The sequence below is a fragment of the Rhinolophus sinicus genome, linkage group LG16 (genome assembly GCF_036562045.2).
Source record: "Rhinolophus sinicus isolate RSC01 linkage group LG16, ASM3656204v1, whole genome shotgun sequence".
Classification (NCBI taxonomy): Eukaryota; Metazoa; Chordata; class Mammalia; order Chiroptera; family Rhinolophidae; genus Rhinolophus; species Rhinolophus sinicus.
The window spans coordinates 14342329-14361137 of record NC_133765.1 but is presented as its reverse complement, the minus strand read 5'-3'; the positions used below and the strand labels follow the sequence as shown (position 1 = coordinate 14361137).

General features: G+C 51.7%; 1 protein-coding gene across 6 annotated transcripts in view; it reads left to right on the top strand.

The window, feature by feature from the left end:
* Positions 1-415: 415 nt before the first annotated feature.
* PKNOX2 (PBX/knotted 1 homeobox 2) overlaps positions 416-18809 on the top strand; it is a 257123-nt gene continuing 238729 nt past the window's right edge. For 4 of the 6 annotated variants that reach the window (XM_019710526.2, XM_074321096.1, XM_074321097.1 and 1 more), the window contains exon 1: positions 416-533. The gene's annotated coding sequence lies outside the window, so the exon portion shown is untranslated. Of the gene's footprint in view, positions 534-769; positions 1043-18809 lie in introns of those variants that run through there. The other 2 variants (XM_074321095.1, XM_074321094.1) reach the window with 1 other exon arrangement.

The window sequence follows — 18809 nt, the reverse complement described above, 5'->3', positions numbered from 1 at the left end:
TGCAATCATAAAAATGAGGCCAGCCTGAGAGGAATGGGGTGGGGGTGGGGGGCGAAGTAGGGGTGGAGGGAAGGATTTCTTGCCAGTTTTAAGTTTCATAATTTCTGAGGAGTTCTCTTGGGGTCCTCGTCTCCGTCCGCTCAGCGCAGGAAGCCTTGGAACTCTGCCTGGGTGGTTTGCTGAGGAGGACTTGGAATGGGGGCAGGAAGGGCAGTATTTCTGAGGTTCTGGGGGTCGGCTGCGTTCCCACATCCGAGGCGATCTCACTGTCTCAGGCTTTCTGTCCAGCGCGGCTCTGCGCCCGGCGTCTCAGAAAAAACCTCCAGCAGAGGGAGACACTCCGGTGGCTCCTCCGCCTGGGAAGCACCGGGCGAAAGCGGGTGGGGGTGGTGGGGGTGGGGAGAGGGGGAGTGAGGAGAGGGGAGGTGGGGGGGGCCCGGGGGCGGGTCCCTGAGCGCTGACGTCCTGAGCAGTGCTGGGAAGTATAGGCTGTGTTGTCACGCCGGTGTCAGTCTGATGAAGATTGGCATCAGGTAAGCTGTCATTCATTTCCATGTCAGAGCGGCTTCTGCAGGCGGCGCGGCTGCGGGCGGCTGCCTCGGAGCGCGTGTGTTTTATTCCGGTCCCCAAGCCGGAGTATTATTCATTGCGACAGGGCGAGGAAAAGAGCGAGCGAGGGAGGCAGCGGGAGGAGAGAGGGAGGCGGCAGGGAGGAGGGAGCAGGGAGCGGGGAGGGAGCGCGCAGAGAGAAGCTGGGGAAGCGCCGGCGAGCGTGGAGCGGGGCGAGGCCCGGGAGGAGGCGGCCCAGCGCCCGGCCGCTCAGCGCGCAGCCGGGCCGCTGCCTCCGCCTCACACGCTCGGGCCCGGGCCGGGCGCGCATTGTCCGCGCGGGAGGAGGACCGCCGGCCCAAGGCCCGGTAGCGGGCGGGCAGGGAGCTGTGCTCTGGCAGCATGGTTTACCGAGAGCAGGGACTAGCGCGCGGGCCGGAGCCGGGTGCGGGCTGTTCGGGGCCGGGCGCTCCGCGGGCGAGGCCGACTCCAGGTTCGCTTTCTCCTGGCTTTCCGAGCCCTTTGGGCGGGCGCTGCCTGGAGCCACCAACCTGGGGCTGCCTTCAAACGGCTGGAAGCCGGAGCAGTCCCGGACTCGGGCTGGGCGAGTGGAGTCAGAGCTGCGTCCGCGTCCGGGCTGGGGAGCCAAGGAGAGTGGAGTTTGCAGGCGGATGGGGGGACAGCAGAACACGAGTCAGGGAAGCCAGGATTCCAGGGGCCAGCTCAGGGGCCCCAACCCCGGGAGGCGCGATAATTTGTGGTATTACCGGCTTTGCGCGGATTGTTGGGAACCCTTGGTAAGGTGGGGGAGGCGTGGGGCCCACAGCGAGGCTTGGGCGTCAGGAGCCCTCCTGGCTCGGGAACTAGAGCATGAGTTCGTAAAAGGGGATGAAAAGCATAGGGGGATGGGGCAGGATCTCGAATCTGCCGCGTAAAGTTTGCGTCTCTTTCGGGTTAGGAGTTATCGGCTCTCCCAGCTTCCCAACCCGAGGAAGAAACGAGAGAAGCGGGCCGCCCTTTAGGCGTCTCAGTGGGAGCGCCGGAGGTGCCTGCGCGGCAGGGAGACCCAGGCTCAGGATGGGACTGTGGCGGGGCTGGGAGTGGTAGTGCATCTGTCCTGAATTAGGGATGGGTTTCGGGTCCGGGCTGGAGTTTGGGTTATAGGGTCCAGGCTGTTTTCAGGAGCGGGATTTGAAGGGCCACTGAGTAGTTTAGGGGTGGAATCTACACCCCGGCCAGAGCAAGGGGCTGGAGGTGAGTGTTGGGGGCCTGGAGTTACATCTGAGACTGGAATCGAAGGAACGGGTGGCGGTTTTAGGATTTAGGCACGAGATCACTGTTTATTATTGGGGTTGAGGCTATTGGAATTTGGGGATGGTCGCGCGCGCGGGTTCCCACGCTCCGTGGGTGGAAAAGCTTTTAGGTAGGTGACGAAGTAGTTGATTCAAGCCATGGAAGGCGAGCCCCGAATTTCTGTTGCTTCTCCCCGAAAGCGGATCTGGAGGCGAGGACTTGAGAAGCGCAGAACCCGGTCCTAGGAGAAAGATTCTGGGAAGCGGACAAATCGAAGGGACGTTCTGAGTGAAGCGACAGGGCAGCCTCGCAGGGCTCGAGGTGGATCGGAGGACCCAGGCGGCTCGGCAGGCTCCAGGAGCCACTCGGGGGTCTGCGGGCGCAGCGCGGCTGGGTGGGTGGCCCACTGGGGCCGCGGCCTGCTAGAAGGCGCCAGCAGTGAGGTACCGCTTCGCACCCGGGGAGTCCGGGCTGCGGCCGACAGCAGGGAAGGCTCGAACTCCGGCGCCCTGACCTGAGCCACCGGCTCTGGTCCTGCAGGCGCTGCCTGCGCTTCCCCCGGCCCGGCCCGGAAGCCCACGCGCTGGGCCGCGGGCGCCGTGTTCGGCCTGGGAAAGGGGTGAGCTCGGGGGCCCGTACCCTTACCCTCTTGTCCTGGGACTTCTCCAGCGTGTTGACGTCTCGGATTTCAAATGCTCTTCAACTGGTGGAAGCCAAAAGCTTCTCCTTTTAGGCAGATTTTGGCGATTCCCAGCCCCCAAACTGAGAAAATGATGTTCAAACACAAGATAAATTATGCGAAGCCTAACCCCTAGCCCTCTCGCTTACTCTGCCATTCTGGCCTTGGCGAGGCCTCGGGACCTTGCGGGAAGAGAGGGGGTCTCTTGTTTCTGGACTCCGATCTCCGACTCGAGATGCACTCCCCGCCCCACCCCACCCCCCTCAGGCCTAGCTCGGGGGAGGGAGAGGAGTCCCGAGCTGAGAGGGAGGCTATCCCTCTAGCCAACTAGGGAAGCAGTGTGTTGGGGGGGGGGGTAGGGGGTAGGGGGGTGTGTACCGAAGGGAGGTTTGAAATTTCCTCTTCTCAATTTTGAGCTCACCCTCGCACCCCTCACAGGGGCAGCCAGACCGCAAAAGACTCCCGACCCACGAATGGCCGCGGCGGCCCGGGGCGCAGCGACTGCTGGCTGCGGCACTCCATCCACACTGTTGTTCTTCTGGCCTGGAATTTGCGCACTCTCTCCCGCGGAGAGCCCGAGGGAGGGAGGGAGCCGTGACCCCACGGAGACTCCCCGGTCACCGCCTCCCTTTGTGAGAGCGAAGGCATGAAAGCCAGGAGAAAGAAGCTGCTCTGAATAAGGGCAGGGGGTTACTGGAGGGAGATGGGCCGGCCACCGCTCACAGTAAAATGCCTCGTGCAAATTGCACTGAAGTGTACCGAACTCGAGACTGGCTGTTTTTATGATCCTTTCTGGGAGTTTACTGCTCTCTGCTTTTAAGTCTATAGATTGCTTTAAGTTAATGAAAGTGCTGCTTTCAAAAGGGGCTTTTATTGTGGGACCATGGCAAGTCCAGTACCTCCCCTTTACTCTTCCAAAATGGGCCTGTTTTAAAAAGAGGGAGACTCCTGGAGTTCCCACATGGGCAGAGCTTGGGGCAGGATGCCATGTGACAATGAGGATTAATAAAAATCAATGTCCAAGTAATTCAGAAAGATGCGTTTACTTCTTTGCCAGTCGAGTGTCATCTATATGTCCCTATCTTGCTTTTTGGACTTTCACTGAGTCTGATTAAATGTTGCGTGATGCCTCCTCCCCCCCCTCCCCCTTCAACATTGTTTTCTGTAGGCCTGACCCTGTTCAATTAAACTCAAACTGGATTTCAGGATTTCAACTGGCTGCCAAATCAAATGGCAACTGAAATATTTACTTGGGGATTGGGAGAGGGGCTTAGCCTTGCATTTAGTAAGATAGATGTGTTAGAATGTCAGGGAGAAAGGCTGGAAACCTTGAGAAGAAACATGGAAGACTGTTTTTCAGGGCTTTTTCCGTTTTCCGTTTATTTAGCGCAAAAGGTGAGATGACAAGGTTTTTTGACTAGGTCCTAACACAGAAACTGCACTGGGGCTGGGCTGTGGCTTTGACCGCATGTCATAACCATTTAAACTGTGGTTAGTTGTTCAAAGCTCAAAGCTTCTCCAAGCTGGGTTTCATTAACTCTACACCAGTTGCCTGGAAGTTCAGTAGCAATAAATTGTATAAACACATTTGAAGTAAGTTAGTGATGAAATAAGGAGAATTACTGTCTTGTGAGTGGAGAATCCTGAAGTCATGGAGTTCTAGCTTAACTGGAAACATACCTCCTCTCCCTTGGCCTTGATGTTTATGGGTGCACCAGAGTGTGTGTTAAATTTCTTTCTGCCATGTCCATCTTCAACCTGGGGCTGTAACTCATTAGGGACCAAGGCATGCCTAGAAAGCAAAGAGGCTAAGTTTTAAAGGGGCTTCTATTAGCCTGGTTTGGAAACCAAACCAACCCATCAACCTGACTTCCTTACCCTGGGTGAATGCAACGTGCAACCTGAACAGCAGCAGAGCAGGCCAAATTAGATTTTTAAATGTTAGCAGCTTAATAATACTGTGTTGTTAGCAATTGAATTTGTTTTTATTAAAGAAACAACCTATAAAATTTATAGGCTTCCAACATGTTGCAAGATTTCCTTGCTATTTATTTAGCTCACTCCTCCCCACCCCCGAAATTCTATCTCCAATTTCAGACTTTTGTTCACGATTTATTTAATTTGGAGCACATTTTCTAAATTAGTTCGAGGAAGGTGAGAAATGCTGTTTAAGTTTTCCTTTTCCTATGCTGTGTGGCACAAGGCCGGCAATGCTGAGATATATATAAACGTGTGATGCAATTGCTAGAGGTGACGGCATGGGAACCAGAGTGTCTGATCAAACAAAATGCAGATCAGAGTGTGGAGAGGGTGAAAGAGATGCCACAGAGGAAAATCAGAGGAACTTATATGGAAAATGAAATCATTGTGAGCCACTGTTAGCCTTGATTCTAGCCAACACACACGCTTTGTATAAAACACTTCACATGAGATCCATGACTTATTGAAGATTGAATTCTATTGAGAAGCAGAATTTAGAGGGAGGAGCTGCACTGGCTGGGTGCTGGCCAGGCTGCCTGGCCAGCTTGTTGCAATGGGGATCTGCTAATTTAATTAAATCTAATACCTGGTGGGAACTGGAGAAAGGAGATAATCAAGGTTGGCGGGTCAGCATGCTGAGCTAGTGTTTACGCTGAATTTTGGGGGCCAGGCAGCTTTATACGCTGTTACTGTCTGGCTACAGGACTCCAGCGGGTCATTGAGGTTCCAGATCTCGGTTTCTCCATCTGTAAAATGAGCGCATCGCACAAATTGCTCCTGAGGCTCTGAGGAGTGAATCCTGCATGACTTCTGCACAGGGTACACTCTAAATAACAAAAGGAATGGGCGAGGGAAGACTTCTGAGCAGCATTCACATTCTTTAGTGTGTTTTCTTTGCCTGTTTGGCCCCACAGCCTTTCTCTGCAATTCCCAGGAGTTCTAAGAGTTGGGTGAAAGGGCTGATCTCCTTCCTTTCTTTACATCCTAGAATTTGAAAACCCTGCTGTGATTCCAAAAACCACCTGCACTTCATCAGGAGGGACAATTAAGTTGTTGAGTTGGGGGAACCAGTATACTTATTCCCGATGGTTCTACCTGAAATAGCTTTCCTCCATCAGATGAACACAGAATCTGACCTACCAGAAATCCAGCCCCTCCTCTTTATGCCGTTGGGAAGAAGAAGCTGAGCCCTACTGGTGTGTGACATCTGGTCGGGCTGGGGGGATGGGCGCTGGTCAGGAGCTAGCCGCCTGACCCTCCCTTAGTGCAGTCTCCATGCTGGCAGATCAAAGCAGATTCTGGGCCAGAAAGCCCAAGAAGTTACTCTCAGCACGTATACAAAAGTGTATGCACTTGGGGACTCCTTCCGTTCCTGTGCCTGATTTTTTCAAAGCCAGCCCTGATTCTGGAGATGTGGCTCCAGTGGAGGACTTGTCTTTAATTCTCCCTTGTCCGTGGGGACGTCTTGGGGTAACTTTTTCCTCCACATATCCTGTTCCAGCAGTCATGGGCCACATCTTAGTTTTCATTCTGATTGGGGGAGAGAGCCGGGAGACCAGGATGGGGGTAGAAGGAACAACAATTTTTCTAAGAGAATGCATGAGAGTGGGAAGTCCCAGTCCTTTTACCAGATCCCCCAGGAGTAAGGGAGAACCAAACCCCAGCGGCAGCTCAGCTCGGGAAGAGCTTGCTGCAAATGCAATGTCTTCAGGGGGACCTGTTGTTTGGCTTGGAAGCCTCACTGCAGGCCCTGCCTGCCTGGGTTTCTAATTACAAGAAGGACGTTTCTGCTAAGACCTATCTCACTAAAAACACATCCCTGTGTGTAATAAGAAACCCTAAACCAGGCAGGATATTTTAAAACTGAAGCAATGAAGATTAGATTAAGTCTCCACCAAACAGCTTCGTTCTCATATTATTTTTGGCTGGAATGTGGAGAAAAGCAGCTGGCCCTGGGGCCCCGAGCAGACTGTGAGGGTTCCGATGGAGCTGGGGTGGGTGGCGTAATTGTTAGTTTCTCTGCTTAATAGGAACTTGGCCAATTTCAGTACAGCTCAGTCAAGGCAGTGGGGGTGCCCAGTGGGGTGCTGAGGGAGCCCCAGGGTTGGGGAGGGGCCAGAGAGTGGCCCAGAACCAACAGGGCACACAGCACTGAGGATGCTTCTAAATTTCCCACCTTGTTAGGATCTATCTAGTCTTTTGTGTTCAGCTTATGTTTCCACTCCTACTCCCATCCCATGCCTAGTAAGCCCACCCATTCTCCACAAGGCTTTTGGAAGAACTGTGCTATATTGGGTACTTTTCTAGGTGGAGAGAAGGAACAAATAGTTGTCCAAGATTCCTGGAAATTCCAGGACCAGGAGCCTGGCATCACAAGCCTTGTCCTGTCCTGCTAGGGACAAGCAGCATGGTGTTCCTTCATTCAGCAATATTCAGAGTGTCTCCGGTGTGCGGCACAGTTCTAAGCATTGAGGATACAGCAGCAACAACAAACAGAACACACACACGTAACCACCAAACCCTGGCCTCAAGAGCTTGCTTGCTGTAGAGACAGAACAGATAAGACTGCATGGAAAGCCTGGCTCTCCTAGGTACTAGTGGCGTGAATTTAGACATATTGCTTAACATTTTTGATCCAGTTTCCGCCAGTAAAGTGGGGAATAAAAGTAAGAAGCTGAAAGGATTGTGGAGCAAGCATTTGTAAAGTTCCCAGCATAATGTCTGGCACACAGGAGAGAGATTCAATCAGGGCTCTCCTCCTCCCTGTTATTTTGGACTGAAGAGCCAGTGGGGGGCTACCCAGCTTCCCCTTCTTCTTCCTCTTTGCTTCCCCAGCACGTGGCCTGGCCCTTTCTCTGGTCACTGGCACCATCAACAAATGTTGAACAAACAGCTGGTTGCTGTGGCCTGATGCTGCTTGATGCGTGCAGGCTCGGGCAGGGGCTGTGATAGAAATAGACGTGTTCTTAGGGGTTGGATAAACATGACATACAAATACATAAGAGATGACATGCAGACACACTGAGGTGATATGAAAAAAGGCACTGATTGTTGAAAACAAGAGGAGGCAAAGGTAGGATGGGACGCTGCCGAGCAACCAGGGTGGAGGTGACTAGGGAGACTTTCAGAGAAGGTGAGCTCTCAGCGGCGCGCAGGTGTTGCAGGGGGCAGCCATAACTAGAGTGAAGAGTTCAGCACCCTCTGAGTGGACCAGGGGGCCAAGTGGGTCACCACTGCCTCAGGAGTACCACCTGGCCATCCCTGGGGACTGGCCTCTGTCATACGTGGAGCAACTCCTGAGAGGATTTTCATGTTGGCTCCTCAATGGGTAGAATGTAGGCTAATGACTTGGTACATGAAGCAAACCAACTAATGCCGTTCCTGACTACGGCACGACTCTCTACCTAGTGTCCCCGCTTTTCCTAAGCCAAGAGAGCAAACATAGAGCTACATCTGGCCCTCTCAGGGACCATGAAGCTAACCAGTTAGAGTGGGTGGGATGGTGGAGAGAATAGGGATTCGGCCTGGGAGTCAGAGGATGGTGGACACTGGCTATAGGTGACCTTCAACAAGTGACTAGCGTTCTCTGGATGTCAGTTTCCTCATCTATCCAATGATGAGCTTGAACTTGCTCTCAGAGTTCCCCTTTAGATCAAAGTTCCGTGATTCTGTGTTTCCTCCCAACTGGATTGCTTTATGACTGGGCAATTATTGACCCCCTCCTACCGCACTGTGACAACACACAGCCACAGCGTCATGGACTGTGAGGGTATGGTCCCTGGATTGCCCTTGTGTGGTAGGGTCTCAAGACAGTCGAGCAGGTTGGTTGGATTTGACTTCCTGGGGCAAATGGATATGTCCTACCCCTAGCCGTAGGGGTTGGCTCCATGAGGGCAGCATTTTCAGTCTGAAGACTCACTGGCCTCTTCCTAAAAAAGCAACATTTGCTTCTTTTGCTGAGACAGGGTGATGCTGGGAGAAGGAACACAGACTTTGGAGTCAGATTCTCCGTTGTGACCCTCCGTTCTATTACTACTAAGCTGTGTGTCCTTGGGCACATTCTTTAACCTCTCTGAGCCTCAGTTTTCTTAGCTGTATAGTCAGGATCATAATAATACAGAGCACATAGGAATAGTGGATGAAATATCTAAAAGTATGTGGCACATGGTAAGCTTATGGTGGATATTAGTTTTCTTTCCTAATAAAGCACATTCTTATGTGCTTTCTCATTTGATCCTCTCAACTTTGTGAAGCAGGTAAAATTGGTATTGTTATATCATTTTACAAATGACAGGAACTGGGGCTCAGATAGGAGTGAAAATGGCAGGTCCAGAAAGGGAATGTGGTGTGTCTGCCTCTTCACTGGGAAGCACATTAATTAGGATAGCCCAGGTCTACCTGTTACAACTGTGGGCCTTTCTTTAGCCTTTTGGAGACAAAGCAAGCACCTTGCTGAGCTCTGAGAGCTGCTCTGCCCTGAGCTCCACCTATTCCTCTCTCGAGAATCTCTTTAAAGGAACCAGATGAACCCATCTCCCCCGTCACCCGTACCTTGTCTGGGGAGAGCTACCAGCCGGTATGGAAACCAAACCTAGAAGAAGATCTTTTTTCTTCTTTTTTTTTCTTCCACAATGCCTTCAGTCATACGTGGGACTGGGCTGGCCAGCACAAGAAGTGGCATTAGATTTAGGGACATGGGGCAGTAATGGCAGTGGCTGGAGGTGGCAGAGCTGCAGTGCAGCCTTCCTGCCTCCATCTGCCAGCCCGAGCTGTACGAGGCCCAGGGTGAGGAGAATGTGCCCAGGGGCTGACACGTATGGTCCTCCCATTCACAGTCCTGAGAGACACGAAGGGACATTTAGCCGATTAGTGGGGACCTACTAACTCTGATTAGATGGGGGTGGGCATAGTCTCCCTAATTCCAGGGTGGCACAGTGTTCTCCTCTAATTGTTCTCCCTCCGACAGTCTGGTGTCCTGAGGCCTGTGCTAAGCTATGGGAGTACAAGGCAATACCTGGTCTTCTTAGCGGAGGCCAAGCTCTGTGTGCATTGTGGGTTCTAGTTCCAAGTCAGAGGCAAGAGACTCTGGGCGTGTGCCTAGGGCCCGTGGTCACACGTGGTTGTTCTCACTGCCGAGCCCTTCCTGGCAATCCATCCATCCGTCAACAGCGTGGCCTGAGCCCAGTGGTATGCTGTGTGGGGTCAGGGCCTTTTCCTCTAGGAACTACGAAGTCTCATTGGGAACCCGAACAGAGCACGTCAAAATGAAAACAAGCTGTGTGACTCTGACACTCTCATAACTTCCTTGGTGGATCTTAGCATCGTCATTTCATACAAGGAGGACGTTAGACGAAATTACCTGCAAGGCCCCTCTGGCTCTACTAGTCTCTGACTACGTGTTACAGTGTGTGGTCCAGACCACTAGGCACCACGAGTCTGGAGGCAGTGGTGGGACACCAAGGGCCTTTTAGTGCAGGGGCCTGTCTCACTGTGATTAGGTGAGGAGGATGCGAAAATGTAGATACAGTGGCCATAGGCCTTACTTATTTGGCTGCAGGGGCTGGGAGAGCTCCTGCTGAGAGGGGCCCTTCTGAGTCCTCCAGGCTATAGGAGGACCACAGAGACGTAAGTCAAGCAGGAGAGCCCTGTGGTAAGGGGGCTCAAGGCTGCTGCTCTCCTGTGGCTGGTAGTCTTGCCCTGCTGCCAGGACGGGAGCACCCCTGCCCGACCCCTCCCCTACCCTGCCTCTCCCCACTCCTGGAGGAGACGGCTTGCCTCCCAGTGGGACACTAGTCCTCTGGGGCGTTCCTCACTGTGATATGATCTGGAGGAAAGCCAAGGAGCTCCATGGATTCCCCCAGCCTTTCCTGGAGGCCATTCCCAGGGAAATGGCTTGCTCCTTGCACTGGCACAGCTCTCCTCAGGAAGACAGCCACATCCATTACAGCCTCTTGGTGGTAATGAGATGGGGATTGCTACCTACTTCCTGCTGCCTTTCGGGTAGTCAGGAAAGCCCCTTTCCAAGCTGGACCTCTGGTCTCCTGGAATACTTTTCAAAGTCATTTCCATTAGATTTGGAAGGAAAGGATGGAAGGAGCACTTCAGCCCTGTGGGGAGCACTGTTAGACAGGAAGCAGGGGCAGGGAAGAGGGGAACTTCTGAGACATTCTTTGCACAGAGCCTGGTCTGCGTCCCTGCCTGACCACGTAGAACTGGACTCTTCCAGGGAGGGAGGGACGGCTGCCACAGCTCGCTGGTAGATCAAGGGAGAAGGGTTTTGCTGAGCTCTGTGGTTTCTGGGTAGCAAGGCAAGGCCACAGACTGGGGACTCCTTCACCGTGTGCTGGGCCCTGTGTGGGGTCTCTCGCCTCTATTTTATCCAGTGAGGCTCAGAAAGGTGAGAGAATTGTCCAAGGTCACCCATCTGGTTCTTTGTGTCCTAGGTCCAGTGGTCTCTCTAGCTCAGCTTGCTGCCTGCTCCAGGGAGTTGTCTGTTTGGGGGCAAATTTCTGGATTCCTTGCTGCCTTCTTTCCCACCCCTCTCTCCAGACCCCATGCTCCCCCATATACGTGCCTCGGTGTAAGATGCAGGGATTCAGGGCTCTGACCTGGGTAGGTCAGTGGTAGTGAGACGGTGGTATGACAGGATGACTGAGGCCGGCCAGGGCAGAACGAGCCAAAGGCTTGGGTTTCAGCCTCGACACAGCCGTATGCTCACTGGTGACCTTAAAAGCTGGCCCCACTTTCCTTGTCCGTAAATGGTGGTGATGATGCCTGCGAGGGCTGTGAACAGTTAATGTATGTGGCTGTGTCGGACACGTTATGCGCACAGAAATGAAAGCGCCTGCACAGTGCCTGGCATGTAACACGTGGGCAGAAAATCGGTTGGCACAGACTCTATGTTTCTTATTAAAGTAGAGCATACACGCAAACACACACCCCTCTCATACTCACTCACAGAGTGATGACAGCCTATTTAAAGATGAAAAGCTGGCCTACCCTGACTGCCCCACAGCTGGGGTCTGAATCATTCCCTTTGGGGGATTTTCCAGATTCTGGCAGAGAGCCAGCAAACCTGGCTTGCATGCCTACTGTGTGCCAATGGTTGTTCTCACTTACGTTTTCCCATCTAACCCAGAGCAGGGGCCATCTGGGGCCTGGTGTAAGGTTAGTGGTCTGTGCCAGGTCCTGTCAGCCAGAACCAGGCCTTGGGTTTCTCCCTGCTGGTAACATTCATTCGATTGATTTTTGTTGAACACTTTCAATGTGCCAGAGCCTGCAGAGGTAGTGGGGATAGGGTGGTGAACTAGACGGCTCTATAGGCACCCTGCCAGTAGAGTTCACAGTCTGAGGGGAAGGCAGGCATTTATGTCCTGTAGGTAATTAGTGAAACCAGGACAAGAGCCATGGAGGAGTCCCAGGAAGTTATGAGAGCATAACTGGGGAGTGTAGCCTCCTCTGAGAGTCTGGGGGGCATCCTGGAGTTTTGTCCCTCCGATGAGACCCCTTCCAGGGAGAGAGTTGACTAACCCCTCTCTCCCGGGGGCTCCTTTTCTATCCCAGATGAGGACAGAATAAGGTGAGAGGAAGACTGTGAGCACCAGAAAACTGCTGCCAGGGATTTTTGCTCTCACCTGCGTTTCCTGTCTGGGCTGCCTCAGAGAGTATGGCTGATGTCGTTCCCACACACTCCTTCCCCCCAACCCACCATCATATGAAAGGTCGGACAATTAAGTTCGCGAACTCACCCTAGAACATGTGCTACACACCTCATTGCTGAATATCGCTATGGTCACCTTCAAAGTACTCCCCTTGGGAAGCTATGCACCAATGCTAGAGCCTAGTCCACCCTTCAAAGCAATTGTGGAACTGTGTTTCTGGAATGGCCATCATGGCTGTCGTCGTATTACTCTTGATGTCCTGAATGTCATCAAAATGTCTTCCTTTCAATGTTTCCTTTATCTTCAGGTAAAGAACGAAGTCATTGGGGGCCAGATCAGGTGAATCAAAATGAATCAAAAGGGAGGGTGTTCTAATAGTTATTTGTTTACTGGCTAAAGACTCCCTCACAGACAGCACCATGTGCGCTGGTGCATTGTCGTGATGCAAGAGTCATGAATTGTTGGTGAAAAGTTCAGGTCGTCTAATTTTTTCACTCAGCCTTTTCAGCACTTCCAAATAGTAAACTTGGTGAACTGTTTGTCCAGTTGGTACAAATTCATAAATAATAATCCCTCTGATATCAGAAAAGGTTAGCGACATCGTTGCTACAAGTTCGCGAACTTAATGGTCAGATCTCGTATATACTTCTTGAGGGCATAATTGTCAGGAGGAGCCTTTAGAAAAGGCCGGCATCCCCTCTGCATTCTTCCTGTAGCCACAACTAGGGCCTGATCATATCTGGGGGCTCTTGGTGATGTTCACATTCATCTCTTTCCTGAGTCATTTCTGGGTGGCAGCTGTGAGCTTGGGAGGAAAGGCTTGCTCTGCTGTCTCAGCACCGGCCGGAAGGACAGTATTTATTGGGAGACCTGGCCTTATCTTCTGGACGGAATGGAGTCAGCTTCTTAACATTGTTTCCTTGGTGCAGTGGCCAAGGCCATGCCATCCTTTAGGAAACACTGAGGACAATCTGTGAATATTTTGCAGTCTGGTACTTTGGAGGGGGCAGTGAGGAGAGGCAGGAGGGAGTGACCAGAGAGATTAATGGACTTAAGTAACTGGGGTTGTAAACCCAAAGTTACATGGATATTAAAAGAAAGATACTCTCAAAGGAAGGGCCGAAGGTGCAGAATAGATCTTTGCCCGAGGTTCAGGCACCCCTGGGCTGGCAATGGGTATCTGCCTCCAGTCAGACAGGTAGGGGTGAAAGCCCAACTTTGACCACCGGCTGCATGTGTGACCCTGGGCAATTTCTCAACCTCTTTGAGCCTTGGTCTGTTCCCTTTTGTGAATGGGGATAATGATGGCTCTTTGCAGGCAATTAAATGAGATAATACAGCAAAGAGTCTGGTCTAGTCTCTGGCCTCTAGAAGGTATTCAGTATATGTGCGTTCCTTCCCTGTCACTTCCTTCTCTCTCTCCACAGTGCTGGACAAAAGACCAAAGTGCCCTTCAGGAGGCAGGAGGGAGTGGGGAACAGGGAGAGTCTGAGCCTCTCTTGGGAGCACAGATAGAATGGTCATCTGAGGACGTTGCAGGTTGGGGACATGGATGTCAAAGCCGGACGAGGTGTCCCGGATGGCAGGGGAGGCAGTGCTCTGGGTCTCCTGGAAGAACCAGTATAGCATAGGCAGCTTCTTGGAGGGCTGAAGCAGGGGCTGGGGAGGAAGGAAAGGAAGAAAAGAAGAAGGGAAAAAGGGAAGAAGGGAAGGAGGGGTGATGGGAAGGAAGAAATGAACATCTACAAAGTGTCTACTATGTGCTTGACATTGAGCTAGGTACTTTAGCACCCATTGTTTGATTTTATAAATTTAGAAGCATAGAATCTTAACGTCATGAAATCTCAGAACTGGACAGGACATGAGACATCTGTTACAACCTCTGTATTTTATATATGGAGAAACTGAAGCTCAGAGAAGGACAGAAACTTGCCTAAGGTCACATAGGAAATCAGTGGCAGAGCTGGATTAGAAACTGCAGGCCAGGGCAGTTGGGGGAGAACACAAAGGGCAGAGACCTTGGAATCAGAGAGTAGGTTTGACTACAGACTCGCTTACAGAAACACTGTCTGAGGCTTGGTTCTCTTAGCTGTAAGATGGGGTAGTAATTCTCAGCTCTAGAGGCGGCCATGACAATGAAGTGAGATAGCTTATGTAAAGTGTCCGGTGGGCATCAGGGGCTCTGTGGGCTCAGGTCCCTTTCTCTTCTAGCCCTGCCCCCTTCCTACCTAGCTCAGGGCTCTGGTCATACCCACAGAGCCCACCAAAGAGCCCAGAGCTGTCTCACCTTGCACCCCCAGAAGGACGGGGGCATGCATTCATTCTTTTATTCAGTTGTTCTTTTATGGGGACCTCCAGTGTGTGCCAGGCATTGTCCTGTGCCCGGGATAGAAAGATGAGCAAAAACAGACGTAGACTCTATCCCGATAGAGTTTACAGTCAGATGGAGTAGAGAGACATTAATTAAAAAAAAAAAAAAAATCATGCAAATAAATATGAGCATGCAAGTGTAATAAGAGCTTTGAAGAGATGAACATAAAATATGAGCACATTTAACGGAAGATTTTATTTCTAGAGAGCAGGGAAGAGTCTCTCTGAGGAAGTGATGTTTAAGCTGTGACCTGAAGGGAGAATAGGACGTAAGTGTAGAAAGACTGAGGGGAACGGTGTTCCAGGATGAAGACCTTGGGAAGAGAGGTAGGAGTTGATAGATGGCACGGGGCCTGGGGTAGAGTGACAGGGTCAATCACAGAGCGACCGCTTGGAAGAGCTTGGGGAACAGCATAAGGAGTCTCACTCTGGATGGCTGCACCTTTGGGAGAGGTGGGAGAGCCCCGTCTGAGATTCTAAATGGAGACCGGCTGACGTTTGGCTACAGGCCTGGAGAGAGAAGCAGATCTCTGCAAGCTTCAGTTTTTCTGCCCCTGAATGAAAGTAGTCACAGTGATAGATTGCAGATAAAAGCGAACAAATGGAGAGGGCGCTTGGCCTTCATCAGTAAGTGAACAGCCAAATTCATTTATGTTAAAGTGTCAGTGACTTGGAGTCACTGTGAGTAAAAGTGAAAGTCCTTACGTTGGCTGACTCTGCCTCCCAATTCAACTCCTGTCACCATCTTCCTCGCTCACTCTGCTCCAGACCTCCCTGTGGCAACTGGGCTGCTCCTACCTCAGGGCTTTTGCACTTGCTGTCTCCTCTGCCTGGAGCACTTTCTCCAGGTATCTCCCTGGTTTGCGCCCTTGGTTTTTCCAGGCATCCACTCTGATCCCACCCTGTCTGTGAGGCCTGCCCCGGAGGCCCAATCTAAAATGAAATCCCTTTTCTGCCATCCCTGGCTCTCCCTACTCCCCTTTATTTTCCTCCAGTGATTATCAGATTTTCTTTCTCTCTTTATAATCCAGAAAAATGCTTGCATATAGTAAAACCCGATAATGTTTGGGGAATAAGGAGACCTGGTTGCCTGTGAAATTATTTGTTGGGTTCATTCAAACATACTTCTTCTTTTCCTCTGAAACTGACTTGTGGAATATCAGAACTGGAAGGAGCTAAGTAGTAATTGGTCTTTGAACAATCCTCTCATTTAACATCTGAGTAAACAGAGGCCCAGAGAGGTCAAGAGGCTCATGGAAGATCACACAGCACAGAGCCAGGATGAGAACCTGAGGCGTCTGGGATTCACTCCAGGACTCCTGTGACGGAGTTTTGGGTTCTCTGCATGACACAGCTCCCGGGGGAGGACGGGGCTTTGTGGGCTCCCAACTTCCTGGATGTTGGGGGTGGAGGTGGAGATTGGCCTGAGGGCTCTGGCTTCCTTGAATTCTTCTCCTGGGGTCATAAGGCCCGAGGGGCTATAATTTTGTTCCAAGATCTCTGTTGCTGCTGCTCAGCTCCTGTGAGACATGTTGGGGCTGTCTTTGGGGGTGTTGGAAAAGGTGGCCACTGGCCACTGACAGGCAGACATGCTTCTCTCCCAGCTGTCAGTCTGTCCAAAGGTCAGTTTACAAGAAATGATCATGCAGCTCTTACTTTGTGCGTCTGCCTAATATGGGGACTAATGCGGAGAAGTGTCAGTTTCTGGTCCCACATGTGAAGAACTTTGTATCTAGCTAGGGAGATATTTCACTAACATCAATATCAATATTAAAATAATAATAATAATAAGAAGAAGAAGAAGAAGAAGAAGAAGAAGAAGAAGAAGAAGAAGAAGAAGAAGAAATATTTATCGAGTGCTTACTGTGTACCAGGCACTGTTCTAAACACTTGCTACCTGTTAACTCTAAGTCTCAGGACCACTATTTAAGGTGGATGCCCTACCTCTTTCACATTTGCATAACCTGAGACACAGAGAGGTGAAGCCACTCTGGGAAAAGCTAGTATGTGAGGGAGCCAGGATTTGAGTGCAGGTGGTCTGTCACCAGTGCTTACCCTCTTATTCGTTAAGTTAAATAATAAATAGCACATGACAAGAATGTAAGACCCATCGAGAGAAGGTGGTATGAAGTCAAGGGAGGTAGTTTCATTGCAGGCTGGAGTAGTCAGGGATGGCTTCCTGGAGGAGGTACTGCCTGAATCAGAAGAGGAGTGTTAGGATAGCCAGAGGGAGGTTTTGCCCTCTTGGCTTTCCACCCTCAGATGGAAGGGAACAGTGTTTAGGAGTGCCTGTGAGGGGCTTGTGGTGGGGCTGAGTGGCCTCCTCTCTGATGCTTGTTTGGAGATGACAGCCATGAATGAGATCCTCTACCAGCTGTCCAGAGATGGCCGGGAGGAGGGCCCCTGCATAGAAGCAGTTCCCCACGAGCTCTTGTCATGGGGACGCTGCCTAGATTCTCTCCTGGGCAAGACACTCAGGATTCAGGCTTCTGAAATGTTGGGGGAACTTCAGAGAAGATCCTCTGGATGTGTCTAAGATGGTGGCTCTTCTGTCTGTGAAATGGGCTGGTGATCCTCCTACATTACACCTGTGGGGTTGTGATGAGTTTTTGGTGGAGGCAATGTCTTGAAAGAACCTGGCCCAGGTGGCTTCAGTTGCTGAATACCTCTGCTCTTCTGTCTCCGCCTCTCAAGCCCAGCTCAACCCAGACTGGCCCCTGGAGCGGGGTCACAGAGAGGTTTCTTTGTGTCACCTGGCCCTTTGAGGTTGTGCTGGGGGACAGGCCTAAAGCTCTTCTTCTATTCAGGGAAGGAGTCGCTGACAATGCCCTGCAATTATGTGTGCATTCTGAAAATATCAGATTGATGCAAAAGTAATCGTGGTTTAAAAGGTTTAAAATAAGTGCAAAAACCGCAATTACTTTTGCACCAACCTAATGCATTTGCTTTCTTTTGGAAGTCTCAGGCGTAGGGTGGCCAAGCATCTTGGTTTAACTGGGGCTGTACCAGTTTTAGTGCTGAAAGGATCATGTCCAGGGGAATCCCTGAGTCTAAGGCAACTGGGGGCAGTCGGTCACCCTACGAGTCGCTCAGGAGGGAGAGGACGTCATGGGATTCTGGCTCCTGCATCTGCGAGCGGCTGTCCCAGGGCTCCCTCCATTTGGCTTCGGAACCTCCAAGGAATAGAAGTCCCTGGAAGGGGGGCCGGCCCGGTGGCTCAGGCAGTTAGAGCTCCGTGCTCCTAACTCCGAAGGCTGCTGGTTCGATTCCCACGTGGGCCAGTGGGCTCTCAACCACAAGGTTGTCAGTTCAATTCCTTGAGTCCCGCAAGGGATGGTGGGCAGTGCCCCCTGCAACTAAGATTGAACACGGCACCTTGAGTTGAGCTGCCTCCCAAATGTCTCAGTTAGTTGGAGCGCAGGCTCTCAACTACAAGGTTGCTGGTTCGACAAGGGATGGTGGGCTGCGCCCCCTGCAACTAGGGTTTGACTCCCACAAGGGATGGTGGGCTGCACCCACTGCAACTAGCAACGGCAACTGGACCTGGAGCTGAGCTGCGCCCTCCACAACTAAGACTGAAAGGACAACAACTTGAAGCTAAAACGGCATCCTCCACAACTAAAATTGAAAGGACAACAACTTGACTTGGAAAAAAGTCCTGGAAGTACACACTATTCCCCAATAAAGTCCTGTTCCCCTTCCGCAATAAAATCTTAAAAAAAAAAAAAAAGTCCCTGGAAGGCCTGGTTGAGTGATAAAAGGCTTTGGCGTCAGGCAGACCAGCGTTCAAATCCCGCCTCTGCCGTGTACTGTCAGCTTGGCTTTGGCCAAGTGTTGTAGTCTGAGTCCCAGTGCCTCATCTGTAAACATATAATAACTGCATCATGGTGCTGTGTGGGGACCCCAATGGCCTGATGTATACAGAGCCCTTAGCTCTGTAGGTGCTACACGTGACAGGCTAAGCCCTCTGAGCCATCACCTGTATTCCCAGTGTTGGGATGGGATGGAAGAAGCAGCCACTTCCTTCTCTCAGAGAGGCCCGGCTGGGAAAAGTTCTTTTCAGCTTCGCCAAGTCACCTGCACAGGGCCTGCCCATGGCTGTGTCCTGGCCTGGCAGCAGGTCTGGAGAGGGGCCTGTGAAGGACCCTTGGGTTTTTTGTGGAGACAGAGAAGGATACAGGTGACCTGCTCTCATCCCTGTCCAGGCTGAGCTGATGGGGGTGCTTTCCATGTGTCTCTTCCCCTTTCCCTGACTCTTTTGACTTTCTGGAAAATAG